Here is a 13031-nt window from a genome sequence, read left to right as displayed (position 1 = left end):
TATATTTTAGATGATGGAATTCATACAGTCACGTATGGTTGCAATTTAGATGAATACTTAAAATTTAAAAGAGAAGAAACAAAAGAGAATGAGTTTATGAAAAGGATTATTACATGTTAATTCAATTTTAATAAAAAATATGTTATTAAAATGGAGAGTAAACAAGCACACAGTGAGAACAACAAATCATTTCTAGATAGAATAAAAGATATCACGAATGCTAAATCAGTAGATTATAAATTTAAGAAGTTAACAAAATTAACAATTCATAAAAAATATTTAATTAGTAATATTGATACAGTTGAAATGAATTAGTTATGAGATGTAAAGAATATTTTTTTCACTATATAAATGAATATAACTGTTGGACTGAGTATATGTTTTGGGTTTGATTTTAAACATGGTAAAGAAATGAGAATTAAACTAAATGATCTAATTACTGATATAAAAAGTTAATCATTTAACAATGCATCAATGATTAATAAAGAAAATTATAATATAGAAAAAGTAATTGATTTAATTAAAACACCCTTAGAATATTATGAATTAAATGAAGATGGAATTATCGATGACATTAGAAACATATTAACTGAAATATATGATAATCATAAAAGTAGTAATGAAATAAATGTTGAATTAATCATTAATAAGATAACTAAATATTTTGAAGAAGGTGATTTTTTTTTTGATAAATGAATGAGTGATAATAAGTGGATAATAACTGGGTTATATAATGGAGCATTACTATCAGTTGGAACTGTTGGTTATTCGATGGTATTAAAAAAAAGTATTTAAAATGGGAAGTGTTAATGTTGATAGATTTGATATAAATGATGTTTTAAAATTCACAGCAGTTACTTTATCGAATTTAACTATTGATTATTTGGAAAAACAAAAATATATTCTTCCTATATAAATGCGTAATTTTTTTACTAAATAAATGGCATCTGCAGTTATAACTATTATAGGATCGGCAATTGTTAGCGGTTTAGAATTTACTGGTGGTGGGTATTTATTTAAGCATATTGATAAAAATGGTTCATTATCAGAACAAAAAAGACACAACTTATCGTTAGAAAAGTATAATAAAGCAGCAGAAGAATATAGAGAAAAGAGACAAAATTATATAGATTATATTAATAAAGAATTATATAATCAGAACATTTCACACCGAGATTTTCAATCAGTCGATGATGCTATGAGTTTATATAACGCAGTAACAAATAAAGAAAAATTACATCTATATAAACCTAAATTATCAGATTATTATACCCCAAGTAGTGAACAGAAGAAATATGAAATAATTTGGATTTTAGGCGGAACTGTTATTGTTATATTTGTAGCATATAAATTTACTAATTAGTAATTTGTTTGCTAAAAAAATGGATGATGGTGTTAATATAACTCCTCATGATATAAATAAAACTAAATTAAAAACATATTTAGAAAAACAAATATTAGAATTTGAAAATGACTTAAAGATAAAAAAGAAAAAATATTTAAAAAGCAAAATTATATATTATTTTATTATCAGTGGTTCAGTTACAATTAGTTCTGTAATAACATTTCTAGCATTATTCTCACCATTAACACCTTTAGCAATCTCAATTGGAGCTTTAGGTTTAAGTATAACAGTTGAAGAACAAGATAAATTATTAAAAGGATTAATAAATTATTAATTTTGTTATTATATAAATGGTAGCTTTTCAATATAATAGATTAATTAAATATAATATTCAAGCAATAGATTTTTATAAAGATATTTCATATAGAAATGAAGTTTTAAATTCATTAATTAATTTAGATATTTATGTTACTGAAACTAATAATTTTAATGCAAAGATGGAAAATATATTCAATATTTACGTAATTGATTTTAAAAATTTAAATGAGGCAAAACAATGGTTATTAAAATCTAATATGAAGGATTGGCAGAACCAATTAAATTTTGCAGTTTATTGTGCAACAACAGGGTGTGGTATAAGTTGGAATGATCATTTTTATAACTTTTTAGATTTCATACATATTTTCAAATAAAATTAATATTAGATGAATTAGAATGTCCTTTACCAGGTTCAAAATATTTTAATGAACTAAATAATAATTTCAATTTTTCTAAGTTTTATAAAATATGTAATGAATTTAATATTAATTCAAATAATGATTTTAGAGCAAAAATTGGTACAATGGGTGGATTATGAATATTATATACTAAAGAATTTGGTAAAATAATAACAAATACAGATATAAGAACACTAAATTGGAATGAATTACCAAATATTATAATAATATACAACAACAAAACAATAATGGATGGATTAATTTTATTTTAGAAAATAGTGAAGGTTTTACTAAAGCTGGAATGCAGAGAATAAATCAATCTATAAGAACTTGTTTGATTTGCATGTTAGGTGCGCAAGTTGAAACAAGATCCTCAATAGTTGGAAATGATAATACTTCATTTGACGCGCAGAAACAATTTAAAGTTTTATTTGAAGATTCAATTCATAATGATAAAAATAGATCGATTCCAGAAAACATATTCAGGTACCAAAATTATTTAGATAAATCTCATGTAAGATTAAATCATTGTATAGGCCCTAATTGATTAATTATTTCTGATGATTTAATATGAAAAATGGGAAATATAATTTGTTATAATAATTTAATTAAGACTGCAACAATAAATGATAAGTTTGGATTAAATAAAAATGGATGATATAAACAAAAAGATTATCACCGCTCCAAAATTAATGGAAGGTGAAAAAATTAAAAAACATATTCAATCAACAGAAACTAAAACTCAGAATATTAAATTAAATAATGATTCTAAAATAAAAGATTACAATACATCAGAAAATATAAAAACTGATATTATTCAGCATGATATAATTAAAACTAATAATGATAATAAATCACATGAAAATACTACATTAGCTATAACTTGTATAGGAATTGTAATAGGAGGAATATTATATTTTAAATTTTAATTTTTTATTATATAAATGGATGAAGAAATTCAATTGGATGACATGGATCCTTTAGATGAACCTGGTATAAGTGATGAACCACAACCTGATTTTAATGAAACTAATATTGATAATGATGATGGATCAGCATATAATAATAATTTAAATAATTATGAAGTTGATGATCCATCATATAATTCTAGTTTAGCTGATGAAGATGATGGTGTAATTGATTACGAAACGCGTGAAAAATTTGAAGAATATTTAACAGTTTCCGAAATGGAAGTTATTAAACCCGTAACATTTAGAAAAGATTTAATGAATAGATTAGTAAATACAACTGATCCTTATTTGAAAGGGCAATTATATGGAATGAAAAGTAGAGTAATAGATACAATTGTTAACGAATTACTAATCAATATTATGAACTTGAGCACAATTAGTAAGAACTGTATCATTATTGCCAGTAATGCCCAAATCCTCAATTGTCTTTTCAATATCAATCCTATTCTTATTCAATTTCGTTGACATTTATATTAGAGAAAAAAGCGAAAAAAATATTATACTTATTCTTCAAATGATACTAGTAACTCTTTAGTTAATGCTAGCTTAGTTAAGTTAAAGAATTCTAGTATTAACTAGATTTGAATAGCTATTTGAAGATATGCAATTTTTATTCAAATCTTATCAAAATATAAAGTATTCTCTTTTTGAAAAGAAATATTAGAATTCTAATAGAATAAAAATAAAAATAATGGCTAGTTAAAGATATTGTTTTTTAAATATTTTTCATTTGAATTAGGATTCAATACCTCACTACTTTTGTCTATCTATAGGAGCAGTTAAAATAACTCTCCAGATAAGTCATTTCGGATTCTCGATATTAAATCATATTCCATAATTGTATAAATCTTTCAGCTTTAACTATTTGATTAATATATAATTCATTATCAATTTTATCACGTTTAATTCTATTTTCTATTTTCGATAAAGGTTGAATATTCATCCAATTACATATTGATTTTATTTCAGATTCATCTTCTATTGATGATAATGGGATAACATGATCTAACTCCCAATAGTCTCCATGGATTATATAATTTAGAAACATTAGCACAAGAAATTAATCGGAGAGCACAATTAAAAATTAGAAGTAAAGAAAAATTTTCAATAAGATTCATAAAAAGTGAAAGTTCTAATAGAATTAAAATAAAGTTAGATGATGAAAACAAACTTGCATTTATGTTAAAAAAAACAATAGCTAAATTGTTAGGAATTAAACCAGATACTGTTACTGAAAAGTTAGACGGTAATTCAAATATGATCCCTTTTACGAACTTTTATATTTATTGCAATTTAATTGACCCTGTAAAAACATTCGAAGCAACTAAAGATACAATTTGTAATTCTAGTATATTAAATATTCTGCCATTAAAAAATGTTAAACAATTTGGAACACAAATTAATTATAATTTAGCTGAGTGTGATTTAAAACCGTGTATTTCACGATTTAATCATTTCAAATTAGAAATAAGAAATCATAATGGATACTTAATTGATTTAGATAATTTTCCTGTAATTTATGAATTAGTTATAAGATGTAAAGAATATTTTTTTCACTATATAAATGAATATAACTGTTGGACCGAGTATATGTTTTGGGTTTGATTTTAAACATGGTAAAGAAATGAGAATTAAACTAAATGATCTAATTACTGATATAAAAAGTTAATCATTTAACAATGCATCAATGATTAATAAAGAAAATAATAATAAAGAAAAAGTAATTGATTTAATTAAAACACCCTTAGAATACCATTAAACATTCTTTACTATCCAGGAATATTCAAATTAGGAACAGTTTAACACTCATACATTGGATAAACTTTGATACTCACAAGAGCAAGCTTTCACCTACATTCTGTAGGCATCGTCAGGCTTAATGTGACGTCATCAGATGTTGTTGATGTGACGTCACAGCCGGATCTCGTCAGCTGGTCTGTGAAGGCCCCCGCGCGCCATCTGCTGCCTTAAGGATGTTATTCCATACAGGGGGTAGAACAAATCTCCCAAAGTCTTTATTCAGCGTGGGGTGTCTCAGGTATATGTAAAATGACTCCTGAACACCTCGTTCGAACCACCGGGGTTCCACCGTCAAAATGTCTGTGTTGCCTATATCAACTGAGTGATCAGGATTGTCAGTATGGATGTGTTGGGATACCTCTGACGTCACAGAGCTAGGTCGACGGTGTTCACCAAACCGGGCTCTCAAGGAGCGCTCAGTTTCACCAACATAACTCGCATCGCAAGATTCACATTTAACATGGTACACCGGTACTGTAATGCGTTCTTTAGGTACCGGGTCCTTTCGGTCTAACTAATAACTGGCGTAACGTGTTCACCGGTTTAAAATACACACTAATGTTGTAGTCTTTCATCACCCGTCTGATTTGTTCAGACATGCCCTTCACATATGGTACTACGACCGATCTCTTACGCGGCGCCTGGGTGTCTCGCTTATATCTGACTACAGGTTTGGGCTTCGGAATGGTGACTTTGTTGAAGACCCAATTAGGGTAATCATTCCATGAGAGAACCTCCTTAATGTGTTGTTTCTCCGATTGTCTGTCACTATCATCACTAACTATGGTGTCAGCCCTGTGTAGAAGGGTTTTAACTACACCCCTTTTGTGTTCTAACGGGTGGTTGCTGTTGAAATTTAGATATTGGTCTGTGTGTGTGGTTTTCCGGAATACTTTAGTACGAATTGACCCATCCTCATTGATGACCGCATATGTGTCGAGAAACGCTAGAGCCCTCTCTACACTGCAAATCTCTAGATCGGCTTGTGACGAAGCCTGTAACTCGACCTCACCCTCGGTAGTCCATTTAATATCATCATCAATGCTGTTTAAATGGTCAGTGAAATACTGAGAAAAACACTTCTTAAGTACTGTGCAAGTATCATCTACATACCTCTTCCATATACGTGGCGGATGGAGGGCAGTGGCGATGGCTTTCTGTTCAAAGTCTTCCATATACAGATTACACACGATTGGTGAAACTGGGGAGCCCATGGCTGCTCCGTGGATTTGAAGGTAGTACTGACCTTGGAACATGAAGTATGTACATTTTAAACAGAGGCTCAGTAGTTTAATAATGTCATCTATACTGATGTGTGAACGTTCAAAAAGAGTATCATCTGCCTCTAATCTTTGGCGAAACCCTTAGAATATTATGAATTAAATGAAGATGGAATTATCGAAGACATTAAAAACATATTAACTGAAATATATGATAATCATAAAAGTAGTAATGAAATAAATGTTGAATTAATCATAAATAAGATAACTAAATATTTTGAAGAAGGTGATTTTTTTGATAAATAAATGAGTGATAATAAGTGGATAATAACTGGGTTATATAATGGAGCATTACTATCAGTTGGAACTGTTGGTTATTCAATGGTTTTAAAAAAAGTATTTAAAATGGGAAGTGTTAATGTTGATAGATTTGATATAAATGATGTTTTAACATTCACAGCAGTTACTTTATCGAATTTAACTATTGATTATTTGGAAAAACAAAAATATATTCTTCCTATATAAATGCGTAATTTTTTTACTAAATAAATGGCATCTGCAGTTATAACTATTATAGGATCGGCAATTGTTAACGGTTTAGCATTTACTGGTGGTGGGTATTTATTTAAGCATATTGATGAAAATGGTTCATTATCAGAACAAAAAAGACACAACTTATCGTTAGAAAAGTATAATAAAGCAGCAGAAGAATATAGAGAAAAGAGACAAAATTATATAGATTATATTAATAAAGAATTATATAATCAGAACATTTCACACCGAGATTTTCAATCAGTCGATGATGCTATTAGTTTATATAACGCAGTAACAAATAAAGAAAAATTACATCTATATAAACCTAAATTATCAGATTATTATACCCCAAGTAGTGAACAGAAGAAATATGAAATAATTTGGATTTTAGGCGGAACTGTTATTGTTATATTTGTAGCATATAAATTTACTAATTAGTAATTTTTTTGCTAAATAAATGGATGATAAATTAATGGATGATGGTGTTAATATAACTCCTCATGATATAAATAAAACTAAATTAAAAACATATTTAGAAAAACAAATATTAGAATTTGAAAATGACTTAAAGATAAAAAAGAAAAAATATTTAAAAAGCAAAATTATATATTATTTTATTATCAGTGGTTCAGTTACAATTAGTTCTGTAATAACATTTCTAGCATTATTCTCACCATTAACACCTTTAGCAATCTCAATTGGAGCTTTAGGTTTAAGTATAACAGTTGGCGTCGTCACGCCTCACGTGACAGCGTAAACAAAGAAACTGGGTCGTGGCCACGCCTCAAGTGACGGTTCCTATTACCCCCGATAGATGGCAAACTAGTCGAGTCTGGCTGCTTACACTGCTTCAGCATGCTCTATAGAGAGCTCACAAGCGATTGTATATACTCTACACACACAGGCAGTATGTACTGGTTGTCGGCGACTTTTTTTGGTTGCGTGACCTCAACTTGACCTCAGGTTTTGGGGGGTCCTACCTTGCACCCGTAGGTCCAAACTTTTTATAACTAACATTTTCTGGTAGAGATACCTATTAGCTTCATAACAGATATTGGTTTTAGGAGGGTCTCTACACTGGAAATGTATCGACCTTTACATTGAAATATGAAGAAAAAATTAATTCCCCCAGATTGAATGGATAATGAAGAAATATATCCCCGGCGAATGAGTTAAGTATAACAGTTGAAGAACAAGATAAATTATTAAAAGAATTAATAAATTATTAATTTTTTTATTATATAAATGGTAGCTTTTCAATATAATAGATTAATTAAATATAATATTCCAGCAATAGATTTTAATAAAGATATTTCATATAGAAATGAAGTTTTAAATTCATTAATTAATTTAGATATTTATGTTACTGAAACTAATAATTTTAATGCAAAGATGGAAAATATATTCAATATTTACGTAATCATTTTAAAAATTTAAATGAGGCAAAAAAATGGTTATTAAAATCTAATATGAAGTATTGGCAGAACCAATTAAATTTTGCAGTTTATTGTGCAATAAGAGGGTGTGGTATAAGTTAGAATAATCATTTTTATTACTTTTTAGATTGCATACATATTTTCAAATAAAAGTTAATATTAGATGAATTAGAATGTCCTTTGCCAAAATATTTCAAAATATTTTAATGAACTAAATAATAAATTTAATTTTTCTAAGTTTTATAAAATATGTCATGAATTTAATATTAATTCAAATAATGATTTTAGAGCAAAAATTGGTACAATGGGTGGATTATGAATATTATATACTAAAGAATTTGGTAAAATAATAACAAATACAGATATCAGAACACTAAATTGGAATGAATTACCAAATATTATAATAATAAACAACAACAAAACAATAATGGATGGATTAATTTTATTTTAGAAAATAGTGAAGGTTTTAATAAAGCTCGAATACAGAGAATAAATCAATCTATAAGAACTTATTTGATTTGCATGTTAGGTGCGCAAGTTGAAACAAGATCCTCAATAGTTGGAAATGATAATACTTCATTTGACGCGCAGAAACAATTTAAAGTTTTATTTGAAGATTCAATTCATAATGATAAAAATAGATCCATTTCAGAAAACATAGTCAGGTACCAAAATTATTTAGATAAATCTCATGTAAGATTAAATCATTGTATAGGCCCTAATTGATTAATTATTTCTGATGATTTAATATGAAAAATGGGAAATATAATTTGTTATAATAATTTAATTGAGACTGCAACAATAAATAATAAGTCTGGATTTAATAAAAATGGATGATATAAATAAAATGATTATCACCGCTCCAAAATTAATGGAAGGTGAAAAAATTAAAAAACATATTCAATCAACAGAAACTAAAACTCAGAATATTAAATTAAATAATGATTCTAAAATAAAAGATTACAATACATCAGAAAATATAAAAACTGATATTATTCAGCATGATATAATTAAAACTAATAATGATAATAAATCACATGAAAATACTAAATTAGCTATAACTTGTATAGGAATTGTAATAGGAGGAATATTATATTTTAAATTTTAATTTTTTATTATATAAATGGATGAAGAAATTCCATGGGATGACATGGATCCTTTAGATGAACCTGGTATAAGTGATGAACCACAACCTGATTTTAATGAAACTAATATTGATAATTATGATGGATCAGCATATAATAATAATTTAAATAATTATGAAATTGATGATCCATCATATAATTCTAGTTTAGCTGATGAAGATGATGGTGTAATTGATTACGAAACACGCGAAAAATTTGAAGAATATTTAACAGCTTCCGAAATGAAAGTTATTAAACCCGTAACATTTAGAAAAGATTTAATGAATAGATTAGTAAATACAACTGATCCTTATTTGAAAGGGCAATTATATGGAATGAAAAGTAGAGTAATAGATACAATTGTTAACGAATTATTAATCAATATTATGAACTTGAGCACAATTAGTAACAACTGTATCATTATTGCCAGTAATGCCCAAATCCTCAATTGTCTTTTCAATATCAATCCTATTCTTATTCAATTTCGTTGACATTTATATTAGAGAAAAAAGCGAAAAAAATATTATACTTATTCTTCAAATGATACTAGTAACTCTTTAGTTAATGCTAGCTTAGTTAACTTAAAGAATTCTAGTATTAACTAGATTTGAATAGCTATTTGAAGATATGCAATTTTTATTCAAATCTTACCAAAATATAAAGTATTCTCTTTTTGAAAAGAAATATTAGAATTCTAATAGAATAGAAATAAAAATAATGGCTAGTTAAAGATATTGTTTTTTAAATATTTTTCATTCGAATTAGGATTCAATACCTCACTACTTTTGTCTATCTATAGGAGCAGTTAAAATAACTCTCCAGATAAGTCATTTCGGATTCTCGATATTAAATCATATTCCATAATTGTATAAATCTTTCAGCTTTAATTATTTGATTATTATATAATTCATTATCAATTTTATCACGTTTAATTCTATTTTCTATTTTCGATAAAGGTTGAATATTCATCCAATTACATATTGATTTTATTTCAGATTCATCTTCTATTGATAATAATGGGATAACATGATCTAACTCCCAATATTCTCCATGATTCTCAAATTTCATGTTATTATCGAACTGATATTCTATCCATGCTTTAAGAAATTCTATAGAACACCCTAAATTACCAAATGATCTATCAGATTTTATAAAATTTTTGAAAACTCTGTTCAAACTAGTTCTGTTAGTATGCTTTAATTTGAATAATGGATCTGAATTATATTTTACTTGTTGGTAATTATTGATATGTTCACGGTTATCTTTTATCCATTCTCTCATGTATTCTGGGTTATTTTCTCGATATTGTGCGTTATTTTGTTTCCAACATGTTTTACAAATATTTCGTAAACCATCTTTGTAAAACTTCTGTTTGTAATATTCTGAAGATTGTTTATTTAATTCACACTTATTCACACATATCTTATGATAAATATTTATTACACCAGCGTTATTTGTAATATTAATAATTTGTGGCTGTTTACTTTCCATTTACAATATATGAATTTTTCGCTGCTTTTGATTAGTCATTTCGGATCCTTGATATCAAAATCATACCAGTTACAATATCCGTGTCGCATGCGCACTGGGCAAAAGCGCGCATTGAGGCGCGCTTTTGCTCAATGCGCGTATCATAATTGTATATTTATTCTGTAAAATTGAAACAACCGAACGTAGAATATTCACCAAGCAGATTTACACAATACATATACGAGTATGTTCGGTCGTTGTATTGACACAATTTATAGTTTCAACTAATACATCATTTGATTTATAATTCCAACCAGAACTTTTCAATTTCTGGATCATTGTCAAACATTTTTTCGATATCATTTAAATATTTTACTATATCAAAAAATGACAGACTTTATAATTGGAATCTTTTATATGTAAATAATCTACCTACGCTTCTTAATTTTCTTTCATGCCCGGCACTAATACTTATGTTTCTTTTTACCCAAGAAGCCCAAGAAATCCCGGCAGTTTGTTTATTAAACATTAAAAGCCCCCTATTTAAATAATCCCCGAAAATGATATGGTCCCATAGATGTTTTGCTTTTTTAAATAATAAAGATCTATAGTTTTTTTTTAGCCCACTTGGGACTTTAGTCCCAGCGGGCTATTGCGTTCACTTTTCGTCCGTCGTCCGTCCGTCCGTTCGTCCGTCCGTAGACGGAATCCAGTTATTTTGGGAAGTTTTGAAGACGCTTTAAGGTAATTTCTTGATATTTGGGTTACAGATGTATCTACCCTAGACACATCTTCAGCCCAAAAACTGGCCCTGTCCGATTCAAGATGGCCGACTGGCAGCCATTGTTGTTCGCCAAAATCAGCACTTTTTACACATTTTTGAACTTTTTGAGGAAAATTTTGAAGACGCTTTGATCAATTACCTTGATCTTTCGGATATATGTGAATTCCCACAGGGCCCATCAGCATAACGAAAATTGGGTCGATCGGACTCAACGGGCCGTCCTATGACCTTTTTAGTGCCCAAAAATGTTAATTTTGGCCCAAATTCTGAGTCCTGTAGCTTCCTACTGGTTTATCATTTCTCTTTGCAATTTGTGATGGGTATTTTTTGGAAAGGGATGTTTTATACCTGAGACAGGTATTTTTGATCCACCAATTATGACGCAATTGGCGGCCATCTTGGTGTCACCAGTACTCATTCGTAAGTGGGAAAAAGTTTTTCCACATTATATTGATACCTAAGCGTATTTTGTTACCACAATGATTTAGAAAGTTGTAGCTCATAACGTGTTCTATGATTGTGGTGAGTTTCAAGGTCATTGATTTTTGTATATGGCCACCAGGGGGCGTTGAATAATGCAATATCTTAGTATTTCTATATTATATTCGTATCAATGCATATATTGTAACCACAATCAATTGCAAAGTTGTAGCTCATGACATCATCTATGATTGTGGCAAGTTTTAAGGCCATTAGTTATTCTATTTGGTCACCAGGGGGCATTGAATAGTAGAATAACTTAGTATTTCCTTATTATATTGGTACCTAGGCATATTTTGTTACCATGATCAATTACAAAGTTATAGTTCGTGACATGTTCTATGATTGTGTTGAGTTTCAAGGTCATTGGGTTTTGAATATGGTCACCAGGGGGCGTTGAATAGTAGAATAACTTAGTATTTCCATATTAAAGTGGTAACGAGGCATATTTTGTTATCACAATCAATTACAAAATCGTAGCTGCTGACATGTTCTATGATTGTGGTGAGTTTCAAGGTCATTGGATTCAGTATATGGTCACCAGGGGGCATTGAATATTGAAATTGTTAGATTGTTGAGCATTTCGAACCACTTCCCAAGTGGGCATGGTGTCCCTGGACCCCTAGTTTAATAAAACGGTTATTTCAGCAAATGATACTAAACCTATTTCTTTAAAGCTTACATCTGTTAATTTGTTAATTTTGATTTTAAAAACTTATGTAACTCATTTCCACTCATTTTCTTTTTAATTTTTGATTCTTTTAACCCCAACAATATCTTTATATCCGTTTCTGGCAATTATGGCAATGATTCCACACTAGATTGCTTGTTTTGTATTATTTTTTCCAAAATTGATGCCATTTCTTGGTAGTATTCTAAATGTTTTTGAACTTCTTCTAAAGTTTCTTCATCTATCTCTTCTTGTGATTTTTTGCTTCTACGCCTTTTTCGATTGGATCGACTTCCATTGCGGTTGTCCCCTGAGGAGTATCTCGAGTATCGACATCGCTTCTTAACGCGTTTGACATTTTATTAATCTAAAAGATATTAGTGGTAACTCTAGCTATCTAAAAGATATACTTAATATAAATATTTAAAGGTTTCATATTTAATAGCCTCAATAACAACAAAAACTGTACTTACATTTAACT

At 28.4% G+C, this 13031-nt stretch overlaps 1 pseudogene; it reads right to left on the bottom strand.

Moving 5' to 3' along the window:
* Positions 1–4959: 4959 nt before the first annotated feature.
* LOC141909148 (uncharacterized) lies at positions 4960–6007 on the bottom strand (annotated as a pseudogene).
* Between the last annotated feature and the right edge of the window lie 7024 nt (positions 6008–13031).

This window comes from Tubulanus polymorphus, chromosome 7, assembly GCF_964204645.1.
Source record: "Tubulanus polymorphus chromosome 7, tnTubPoly1.2, whole genome shotgun sequence".
Taxonomy (NCBI): Eukaryota; Metazoa; Nemertea; class Palaeonemertea; order Tubulaniformes; family Tubulanidae; genus Tubulanus; species Tubulanus polymorphus.
The sequence above is the reverse complement of the archived record's forward strand: the minus strand, read 5'-3'. Positions and strand labels throughout refer to the sequence as shown.